Below are 11,435 nucleotides of genomic sequence, written 5' to 3' on the forward strand. Positions count from 1 at the left end.
CATTGAACGAAATTGAAATACGAGTGTGATAGTATTTTTCACGAATAGGTACCATACGAACAAACCTGCTCCTAATCTCACAGACATTTTATGCCCAATTTATCAGAAAATCAATAGGTTACACCCATGTCCATATAATATAGAGGCACTCAATCATACAGTCCAACAACATGCTCACTAGGTTTATCTACGAAATGTATCAATATAATTAGTGGTTCAGCAGTGCAAATACAATAAATTCAAGTACATACATAAATCACTATTAATCATATTATCTAGAATACGCAGCATATGGTCTTGACGTTTATGAACTACATACTTATTCGAGTGCTTGTAATTCACAGAATATGGATACATATTTTATTCGAAAATTGCACTGGGATTCATTACTGACCAGGTTCCACTTCTCAGATATTCAGATTACCTAGACAGAATTTTTTTTTGAAAACTCAACGCCTTCTAAGATGATCGAAAAATGTTTGACTAGTCAAAAAGGGTACAATCATTTTTATTTTATCAACGTAACGAAAATTCAAATGGCAAAGTTAGAACGGTTATTGAATTTACAATTATACCAATGATCGTTAATTTGTTATGTCGATTCATACATTTTCTGGTATTTAGACATATTATACAGCTCAGCTATTTTTTGTCCTGAAATTTCAAAGTCCGCACATATAGAAAAAGATCCACTCAATCTCTTTTGGAATTTTATCATCTTAAAGCTATATTATTCATTACATATTTCTTAAAATATGTGAAAAAACTGTGACAGATATTTCGAACTGAATATTCTATATCTAGAAGTCAAAAAATGAATTCAATTGGGAACTCAATAATCGGAATTTTTGTAGCCTCTATAATAAACAAAACTTATATTCCACTAGACTACTAGACCGTCGATTATCAGAATGTCTGAACCAAAGTGCCTGTTGTGTGAAGATCTGGATTGAATTTTTATTGGGTATGCAGATGTTTTATTGCTACCAGCAAAGATGTTTTCAAAGTGCCGACAAATTACAATTAGAGCTGTGCGCACAACCTTGCTGGGTAGGTACGTCTGGACCTAACCCGGTCGGTATCTTCAGAGGGATTTTATGGGATTTTTATTCGGCTATTAGAAATCATGTTCGCTGAGGCATCCGACAATTTTTACTGGGCTGCCTTTTCCTGAGGCTATGAGCACCTGTCTCTTGCCCAATGAAATGGCGTTATAAAGAAATTTTGCCCTATATTACACAGGGCGATACAAAAATCGGAAGATTGGAAAACTTAAACAGGCTAATACTGATGAAAAAATGTAAAACAAAATTTTGGATATACATAGCTTTATTTCTGAGATATTAGACTTCAAAGTCATGCATATCATCAATTCTCACATATACCTACAGGGTGTCAATAATTATATATCATTTTAATGGGAGACAGAAACACCTATATGTAGTATCTAGGAGTTCTTGATTCCGATTTACAGGCTGTTTTCAAATTTGAATGGAAATTGACACCACTTTTTCTCCTAAACGGAATGACCGATTTATCCGAAACTTGAAATGAAGATAGCCTTCATGAGATTCCAGAAAACTGCATTCAAATATCATTTGATTTGCATAAGTGGTTTTAATTTTCAATCAAATTTGAAAAACACCCTGTAAATCAGAATCTAAACTCCTAGATACTACATATACATAGTAATTTTCGTCATCCTCTAGGTGTTCTCTATCTCACTTTAAAATGTTTCCCATCTTACCCGGGACACCCAGTATAATACAGGGTGGGCAAAATTCGTTGTCTACTGAGTGGATCTCGAGAACTATAAGAAAATTAGAATGAAACGGATGACACATTTCCGAACTCTTTTTCAGAGAAACGATGAATGGCAAAAACCCCGAGAAAAACCCTAACCTCCTACGATTCTTCGTTCATGTGTTATTAGCAGAAAATAAAATTTAGACGATTTCGAAAAGTTTTCATAACTTTTTTGTCTTTGAAGTTACTGATCTGGAACTTGAACCTTCTTAGGCACTTTCATACGTAGAATTTACTGACAAAAGATTTTTTTCCAATTCAAAAATAACAAATTCAATAAAAGTTTGCATTTGGAACAAGGAAAGTCCGCCTAATTATTCGAAATGAAAAAAATTTTTGAGGTCGTCAATGGATTCTACGTAAGAAAGAGCAAGTTTCATATCCATAACTTCAAAGACAATAAAGTAATGAGAACTTTTCGAAATCGTCAAAATTGCATTTTTTGCTAATAACTCAAAAACTGAGAATCGTAGAAGGCTACGGTTTTCATTACTCTTTGTTTTACTGAAAAAGAGCTCGGAAATAAGCCATCCATTTTCTTCTAGCTCTTATAGTTCTCGAGATCCTCTCACTAGACAACGAATTTTGCCAACCCTATATGTAAAGTTTGGGCAAATTTCGATGTTTTACCACTACAGCTTTTAAACCATTTGAGATAGACAAAATTTGATACCCCATTCTCGTTCTCTTTTTCTGAGAAACAAACAAGAGTAGTAGTCATTTTTGGGCACCTTCTTTTGTTATCGAGTACAAGCGAAAATTGGAAAAATGACGATTAATTTTTAATGATTTCAAAAATATACAACATAATATGGTTTGTATGAATAAAAATGATAGAAAATGGTCAAAAACCTTTTTTCTCGATATTTCTATGGTTTCAACTTTTGACGTGCACAGAAAAATAGAACTTCCTATAACAAGAGCAGTCTCCTTCCCGCAATGTCATTCTTTCTATTCTTTTTACCAATTTTCACAAAATTTGAATCTCTGAAATTGAGTGAGAAGCACAGAAATGAAAGGACTAATAGAAGAAGACTGTGGTAATCATAAGATGCCACATTTTTCTATTCTCATCAAAAGTAACGTGCGTTCAAAAAAATTCGTCGTCAAGTAGGCTATGGAATTTTGAACGTCGATATTTCGTGTCTAAACGTAATTCTTAGCTCGTGCTATACTATTTTCCAGGTGAACTGTCATTTTAGCATTTTGAATTGTTGTTGAATTTAAATTATCAGCAAATTATAAAGATGGTTTTTACGGACGTGTGAAAGGCTTTTACTATTGAATCTTGTTATCAGAAAACTGAAAAGGTTGTGATTACCTAACCTTGTAGCATCCAAGAAAAATTGGAGTTCAGTATGCATCAGTCAAAGGCAAAATGTGGACCTACTTTCTTTTATGGAACTTTAATAGCAGAACGTTATGAAGGAGAAAGCATCATGCCCTTTTATAGCTGAATTGAATTTTAATAAATTGACATTTTTCAGGTAATTCAGTTCTTTTAGTTTAGTCATGGATTTTCAGTAATGACTGAATCAATTCAATATTTATAGAGAATTAATAAACATATTATTGAGATTCTTACTGTGATTTATTTATATGACTGAAGTAGCTAGAACCTTCTTACAAAAAAACATAATACCACGATCAATTCAAGAATCATGTCTCTTACGTACTTACGTATGAAAATAGTGGACGGTTAAAATTTTTACGAAGAATTTTTCTATCCGCCTCAGATTGTTTGGATTCGTGTCATCTTACTCAATGAAAGAAATGCTTTTCGAACGTTGGGTGAAATTTACAGGTAGCTTTTTCTAAAAAGTGCCTTTCCGTACAAAATTACGATATATAGGTTAATGTCATCAGTGTTTACATTTTGGGAAGATGAAGTAATTCAAGGAAAGACATACGTTCAGCCACCGAACATCAGCCTTCAAATTTTCATAGCCTACTTGACGACGAATTTTTTTGAACGCACGTTAGAAACCATAATATTGAGAAAAAAGGTTTTTGACCATTTTCTATTATTTTTATTGATACGAAACATATGATGTTATATATTTTTGAAATCAGTAAAAATCAAGCTTTCACAAAATTGCCCAGAAATCTAGTGTTCCCATTTAAAAAAAACATAACTTTGGGTCATAGCTTCGTGATTAAAAATCCTGCTAAAAAGGCAAGTACGCCACTGCAGTCTACTTAAAAAAGTGCCAGTATAATGTTTTAATTTCAAAGCTCTATTATCAGTATTAGCGGAGATATGAATTTATTTCGAAATCGCCATTTTTCCAATTTTCGCTTATAACTCGATAACAAAAGAAGGAGGCCAAAAATGACTACTACTCTTGTTAGTTTCTCAGAAAGAGAGAACGAGAATGTGGTATTAGATTTTGTCTATTTCCACTGGTTTAAAAGCTGTAGTGCTAAAACATCGAAATTTGCCCACCCTGTACATATAAAACTACATAATTGAATGTTCAAAAATACCACTCAAGAGCTTGGCAACGCTAAATAATTGCATTGCTATAATTGCATGTTTCGGCTATTTTAAAAAGATTAGCCTGCATTCATTATTCGTTCCATTAATTGTTCCTCATTATTATTATTGTTGTTCATTAGGTCCATGAACGGAACTGACAAGAGTTCAATCCTGCTCCGCCATAACCGCAAGCACTGTCACGGCATCTCTCGAGGGACCGGCCACAACCCGATCATCCCTTTTTTTATTACACCCACAGACCACGGTGGCGAGTCGTTATCCGCGTCGCGGCGTCCGGCGTCTCTCCCGCCCGCGTTTACGAAAATCACGCCGGGCAATTTCGCAAAGCCGTAGAGAGCGAGCCCGTGATGTGTAAAATACTAGCCGCGCTGAAAATGTACGATCGGCACCGACGAGGTCTCTTTGTGAGAAAATCGATCCTTTCTGCCTCCAGCATAAGCGCTCTGACGACGACGTCTCTCGCTGGATTCTACTCGTCTTCTCACGCCATCAACGCCAACGGCGGCACGCCGATAAGCCACGGATGTTCCGATGTATCGGATTGTCCAGATTGTTTTAGAAAGGGACAAGATAATGGATGAATTTCCTGTACAGGGTTGGCAAAATTGGTTGTCTACTGAGGGGATCTCGAGAACTATGAAAGCTAGAGAAAACGGATGACATATTCCGAGCTTTTTTTCAGAGAAACAAAGAATGGTGAAAACCGTAGTCTCCTACGGTTCTTCGTTTTTGAGTTATAATCAATGATATTTTGAAGATGAGATGAGATTTCAAAGATTTCGAAAAGTTATCATAACTTTTTTGTCTTTGAAGTTATACATCTGAAACTTGAACCTTCTACAAGTACTTTTTAACGTAGAATCGCCGACCGACTGAAGATTTTTTCCAATTCAAAAATATCGAATTCAATGATCGGTCTAATTTTATTGTGTACAAAAATATCTACTATCAAAACAGTCAAATCAAATATTCGAAATAAGTTATTCGCTGGTTTGAACATTTGACGCACATTTTGGGATATTTCTAGTATTAGTTAATGGTAACCTCTCGGTTATCCTAGGATTATTTTTATTCGTATGTCTTCCAATCTAAAATACACTGCTTGCTCAAAAATGTAAGTGGAAGAGGAAAATACTCTTGGTACTTGAGTCAAATTTTCAGTATAGCTGTGCAGTGTGCAGGTTATCCCAAATTGCTTGATTTTGGCTGTTTCTGGTACTTCTAGACTACGTTAAAACGTTGAAAGGAGTGCTGGGCTCGTAATATACAGGGTATTTTCAAAGGTGAGGCTTTTTTTTGACAGAAGGTAGAACTCATCAAAATAAGTCGTTTAACCAAAAATTGTCTATATAAAATATCCAAGATGGCTGAGATACAACCCCTAGAAGTTCGGTAAAAAATAATGTGAACAATTCGGCAATCCTGAGTTCCCATTTTCATTACCACGTAAATCGAACGAGACAATATCCTAAACGAAACCACATGGTCGAATCAGGAGATGAGTTTTTTACCACTGCTTTTCGATAATTCAGCTAACAAACGGTCTAGGGTCGTATTTGGATCATTTCAGTAGGTAATCATTCACTTTGTCATTTTGAAAGTTTTGTATAGGTAATTTTTGTTGAAACTCCTCATTTTGACCAGTTCTACCTTCTGTTGAAAAAAAACCTCACCTTCAAATACACCCTGTATATTATGATTTCTATGGGGTAACCACTATGTGAAAAATGTTCATTGATTTCGAAAATCAAGAATATTTCGAGTATTTCGACCATGATTTCGGGCTTTCGGATGATGATTTCAAAAGTGGGTATGTATGTACAGGATGGGCAAAATTGGTGATACCCGAGGTGATACCTGAAATACAACTTTTTCAACCCAACGAGATAGAGGAAAATGCATGGCACATTACGGTCGTTTTTTTTTCGAGAAACTATTAATGCCATCAACTGCATTCCTCTATCTTCTTTTGTTTTCGAGTTATAGGTCAAAATTAAAATTTCAACTTTGATCATTATCTCCATTTCTGTTTAAGCTAGGATGTTGAAATGAAACATTATACAGACACTTTTTCGATAGCAATCCAGTGGAGTACTATGATTTTCTCCAACAGGTATATTTTCTAAGCTATAACATAAATACATATGTATTTTTTCTTGCGAAAACAGTAGTTTAAAATGACTTAGAAAAACTGAGGGCGATGTATGATACATTTCTGAAACGGTAAAAAAATGGCGATTCTTTCTGAGTCATTTTAAACTACTGTTTCTATAAGAAAAAAACACATCTTTATGTTATAGCTAAGCAAATATACCTGTTAGAAAAAATCATAGTACGCTACTGGATTGCTATCAAAAGTGTCTGTAAAATGTTTTCGTTTCAACATCCTAGCACAAACAGAAACGGAGATAATGACCAAAGTTGAAATCACTCAAATTTAAATTTTGGCCTATAACTCAAAACAAAAGAAGATAGAGGAATGCAGTTGATTGCATTATTAGTTTCTCGGAAAAAGACGACATGAATGGCACATTCATTTTCCTCTATCTTGTTGGGTTAAAAAGTTGTAGTTCAGGTATCACCAATTTTGCCCACCCTGTACATACATCGATTTTGGAAGTGGTTACCCCCTCGGCACAAATAGAAACTTGATATAATGCATTTCCATTGTGTTTTATCGAATATTTACAGGGTTGCAAGCGTTTCTGAACTCATCAGTAAGAAGAATTTTCCGGTGAAGACAAAACGTATTTGTAGCGAACAAAATGGTTAGGATGATTCTGTTTAAAAATTCTGGCAGCAGCTTTAGCACATTACCCTCACGTTCCTGCACCGAGAAAACCATTTTCACCTAAATATATTCACTCACACTCATCAAATAAACACTGAATCAGTCGCAAAATTCAATTACCCATGTCCCATTAGGTGAAACAGTCATTCTTCCGACCGACCCAAAAGCCCTTGCATAGCGGGTCACCGGGGTTCTCTGTTAATTCCGAAACCCCGATAAGGAAAATATGGTACGAGGTCTGGTATCCCACACGTAACGCAATTTTTCCATTTTCGCCATAGGCAAGAAACGATTGCACAGAACAATGAACCCGTAGGAGCACCATATCGGTAGAGAAACGTTTCGGTTATTCTCCACGCTTAAAACCGTCATTGTTCTGCTTTTTACGGTCGCACAATAAACGCGTTCCGTCGTTCAGCAAAATTCGATTTTAATTTATGTGAGAATCGAATCGAATAGGCTCGTTTCGACCAGAAACAGACCAACGGATAGCGGGCATTGTTTATGCGTACATACAGCATGCGTTCTATTCCGAATTGGATAATAAAACGGCAGATTGAAACTTGTTTTTGTTTCGGTGAAAGCTTGATGGGTAATTTCGTTACGATCGTCACGGGCATCTGTAAAATGGCAGTTGTAATTGCATATATTCATTCTGTAATTGGTCGCTACGCCAAGCTGCTGTGTGATGCACCGATAATGAACGGAAAAAGGATGCAAATTTTATACATTTTCCGAAATCAGCGAAATTTCTGCAGATTCACTAATCGAATGGAAATTTTCGTAAAAAATTCAAATTTCAACAAGTCTCGAACTAACTACCCACAATCGACAATTTGAATCAAGTACTACTGTTTATGTTCTTAATTTAATCGTACAAATCGGACGTATAATTTCATCAACTTTGAATACTTATCAAAAAGCTCTAAATTTGAATCCTCGCTTGAATCTTTCTTCTTTTCAAATACTTTTTCAGGTAATATTTATTTATTCCAGTTCAGTGATTGTAAGTACATATAGAAATTATTGAGAATCTTTTGTAGCGAGACATTAAGCTGCGTCTGGGCCTTCAAAGCCTACTTGTATATCAATCATTCTTGCCAAAAATGTTTGGCCGCCTGTAGTCAAACTTCACAATTCTTGTCCCATTTTATTTTCTGCTTAGTTTTGTTTTAAACATTAATACTTAGTTGTCCTGTAATTTGATCGGTGTAATTAATCCAAATCATAAAAATTCTGGATCACACCTAAAGTTAAAATCGAGATAGAAATAACTTTGAAAATAATAATCTTTTATTCACCCTTCAGACATAAAAATATGAATAATATACAAAGAATCATACAAAGTGAGTATAAAGTGTTATCGAAAACTTCTTTTGTATGGTACTAATTAATGACGAAGGATGACATATCAAAGCATCAATTATAATGTTAATTTATGTTTGTAATTTTGATTTTCACTCAAAACAATTAATCAATAATTATGTATTATCAAGGACGACGTTTTCGATGACACTTTAGAAACATTAATCAATTGTAAAGTGTATGTCATTGACCTACAAATTCTAAAAAATTTAAACTTCGAATTTTATAATATAAGTAAAATTTTTCTGTCGAATTTCAAAACTCAAATTTCACGTTTGTCGAACCATGTTCACGTTTTCTTGATATTTTTCAAGAATCACTTTCTCATTCGGCAAATATAAAACAGTGCCACTGCCACTTTTCTGTAAAAAACACTCGATATTAAAAAAAAATTATATGAAAAGCATAAACATTGAAATACGATCTGTAACTCGGCAATAAAACCTGTTCAAATTGAAATAAAAATTACTTTTGGCGCTTCTTATTGATTTGTTTTATTTATTAGTCAAATAAATGACCACAGGCACATCAAATCAGAGGTCAAATCTAACTACTAGGTTTCAATGAACGACTTTTCTTGTGGGCACCTACAGATCCAATTTCTGACAGGTATATAGGTTTCAAACGACGACAATAGGTCCTTTGATCTTCCAGAGCCAAGAGAAGCTTTTGTGATGAAACACACACCATATCTATGGAACAGCTGCTGTTCCGGCAACATATGTTAGGGACTTTGATCCGAGGAGAAACTTGCTCAGTCAGCTTAATTAGTTTACAGTCTGTTGACACACTAACACCAACTCATGACAAAAAATCGAGTTTCAATAATGCAAAATGACATATTCGCCAAAATGAAAATGAATTTCCATGTAAATTTTTTCAAGGAAAATGAAAGTAGATTAAAAAATGAATAATTGAAAAAAGGATGGATTTTTTCAGTTGAATTAGCAATGATCAATATATCCTTGACCTAGCAGTAAGTTATAATTTATATGGGCTTGCTGCAATATATTTTAAGTATTATATTTCATTTTACAAAGCCCAATGTTATCTGAAAACCTGAAGAAATAGCAGTATCAGCGAAACAATTGTTGCACACTTTGAAGTAATTTATGGAAATTATCTTTGTATTGAACCCTCGATTGAACCTTATGACAATGAACATGCATCAAATAAGACAGAACATTTGAAATGTTCGGATGGGTATTTTGAGATTGATCAAAGCGCCTGAGAGAAATATACTATTTTAATTTTGTTCACCTTATGATGCCCGATCAAATAAACGGCTGCCCCTTCTCGTAAAACTTTTCCAACTACGCCCCTGAGACCCGTTTATCTCGTGTAACTTTATCTGTATTCCTGAACTGACTGAAGTTTCTTAACAAACGGCTGAGAATACAGACTGATAAAATAAGGGAAAAAGCCTGTTACTAGCAATCTTCGCACTCTAGATACAGATACAACTACAAAGTTCATTATACACGTAGATATCGATTCAAAAATACATGAATAACACATTTTCCAGAGTGGCCGTGAGTGAAGCCAATGCATAATTACCACGGCATAATGAACCCGAAGTAGTAAGTACTTAAAAATAATTACTGTATTTCTATTGCCGTGGAAATGATGCCATTCTGAATAATAATTCGAGAAGGTTCACGTCATCAATTCATATTTTCTCAGCTAATTTGCATTTTCATTCCTACTTCAATACAGAGAATACTCCTACCATGTTTTCGTAGATTCCTAAGCTGTTGGCAATAAATTTATAAAAGGAACGTCCGTCATACGTCATACCCGATGTTGTCATTGACGGCATACTGTTATTGCTGAAAAAGAACTGGATATTTTGCGAGTTTGCAACGTAACCGGGAAAAGAGAAGGTTCATCAGGATCAAACCTACACGAAATGCAAGGCCCGTAAAATTTTCCAAAAATAAATTTCCCCCTGAACAGTCTGTCGAAAATCCTGGATGATTTTTGACGTATGACTGATGAAAAACAAAAATAGAACGGTTCAAGCTTTGCCGAGACCTGGAAACTTGAGATAACAGCGTGTTTAATCAAATTTGTTATATTTCATAAGCTTCGTGAAAGATCATCCTCTGCTCTGGTACAAAGGTCCTAGTATGGATCCCGTAATTCAACATACTGATCAAGGGTTGAAATTAAGAGGCAGAATAAAACTCATAATGTAATACATACATCAGGTCGAGATTATAATATGAAACCCTTCGTAATAACAAAATAACACAAGCAAAGCTGCCTATCAGCAGATTCATTGTACGCCTTCCACCATGTCGATTATCAATTCGTAATGAATACCACACATTCGTATAGTCCAGGGGATATTTTCCTCCTAAATAAGGCTAACAGAATATTTTTCGGCCACCAGCAGTTCTGCCACAGCAACAAAATGGCTTCCCCTGAATTGGATCGAAGACTGCAACGATGCGTATATTTACGTCACTCGTGGATTAGAGGAGCGCGAACATACGAAATCTTCCAGGTGCGACAGAGAAAGACATTCAGGACGTTACTGTTGTTTGGATTCGAAGATATGATGGCGTCAGTTAGAAAAGGTTAGAAGATATCCATTCGTTAAATAAACAAAGACAAAATCAACTGACCAAGATGAATTATGATCGGTGCTGTGGAATTGGTAATCCCGTGATGTTTTGTTGTTGTTTAGATTCGAAATTTAACTTACCAGTTGTCGTTCTGTTGATATAGTCCCTACGCGGCTGATCCGAATTCACGGGAAGAAAGTGCGAACTTAATCCAGTTAAAAAGGTTGAAATTTCTCGTATATACCACAAGAAATATCACAAACACAAGCCACCAAACACCAACACACTAAGGCATGACTGAACACTCAGCACATCACAAAGAAAACAAAAAGATTCAGAGAAATCCACAGCACCACATTCCTTCGCTCGCACTCAGCCACGGTAGCCTCTGGGCTGCGAACTA

The 11,435-nt window shown here is 35.1% G+C and overlaps 1 protein-coding gene across 2 annotated transcripts in view; it reads right to left on the reverse strand.

The window, feature by feature from the left end:
• The window catches only part of LOC123306266 (zinc finger protein 609), a 143,891-nt gene extending 132,456 nt beyond the window's left edge, over positions 1-11,435 (reverse strand). For both annotated transcript variants that reach the window (XM_044888165.1, XM_044888166.1), the window contains exon 1: positions 11,173-11,435. The gene's annotated coding sequence lies outside the window, so the exon portion shown is untranslated. The remainder of the gene's footprint in view (positions 1-11,172) is intronic.

Source organism: Coccinella septempunctata, chromosome 2, assembly GCF_907165205.1.
Source record: "Coccinella septempunctata chromosome 2, icCocSept1.1, whole genome shotgun sequence".
NCBI classification, from domain to species: domain Eukaryota; kingdom Metazoa; phylum Arthropoda; class Insecta; order Coleoptera; family Coccinellidae; genus Coccinella; species Coccinella septempunctata.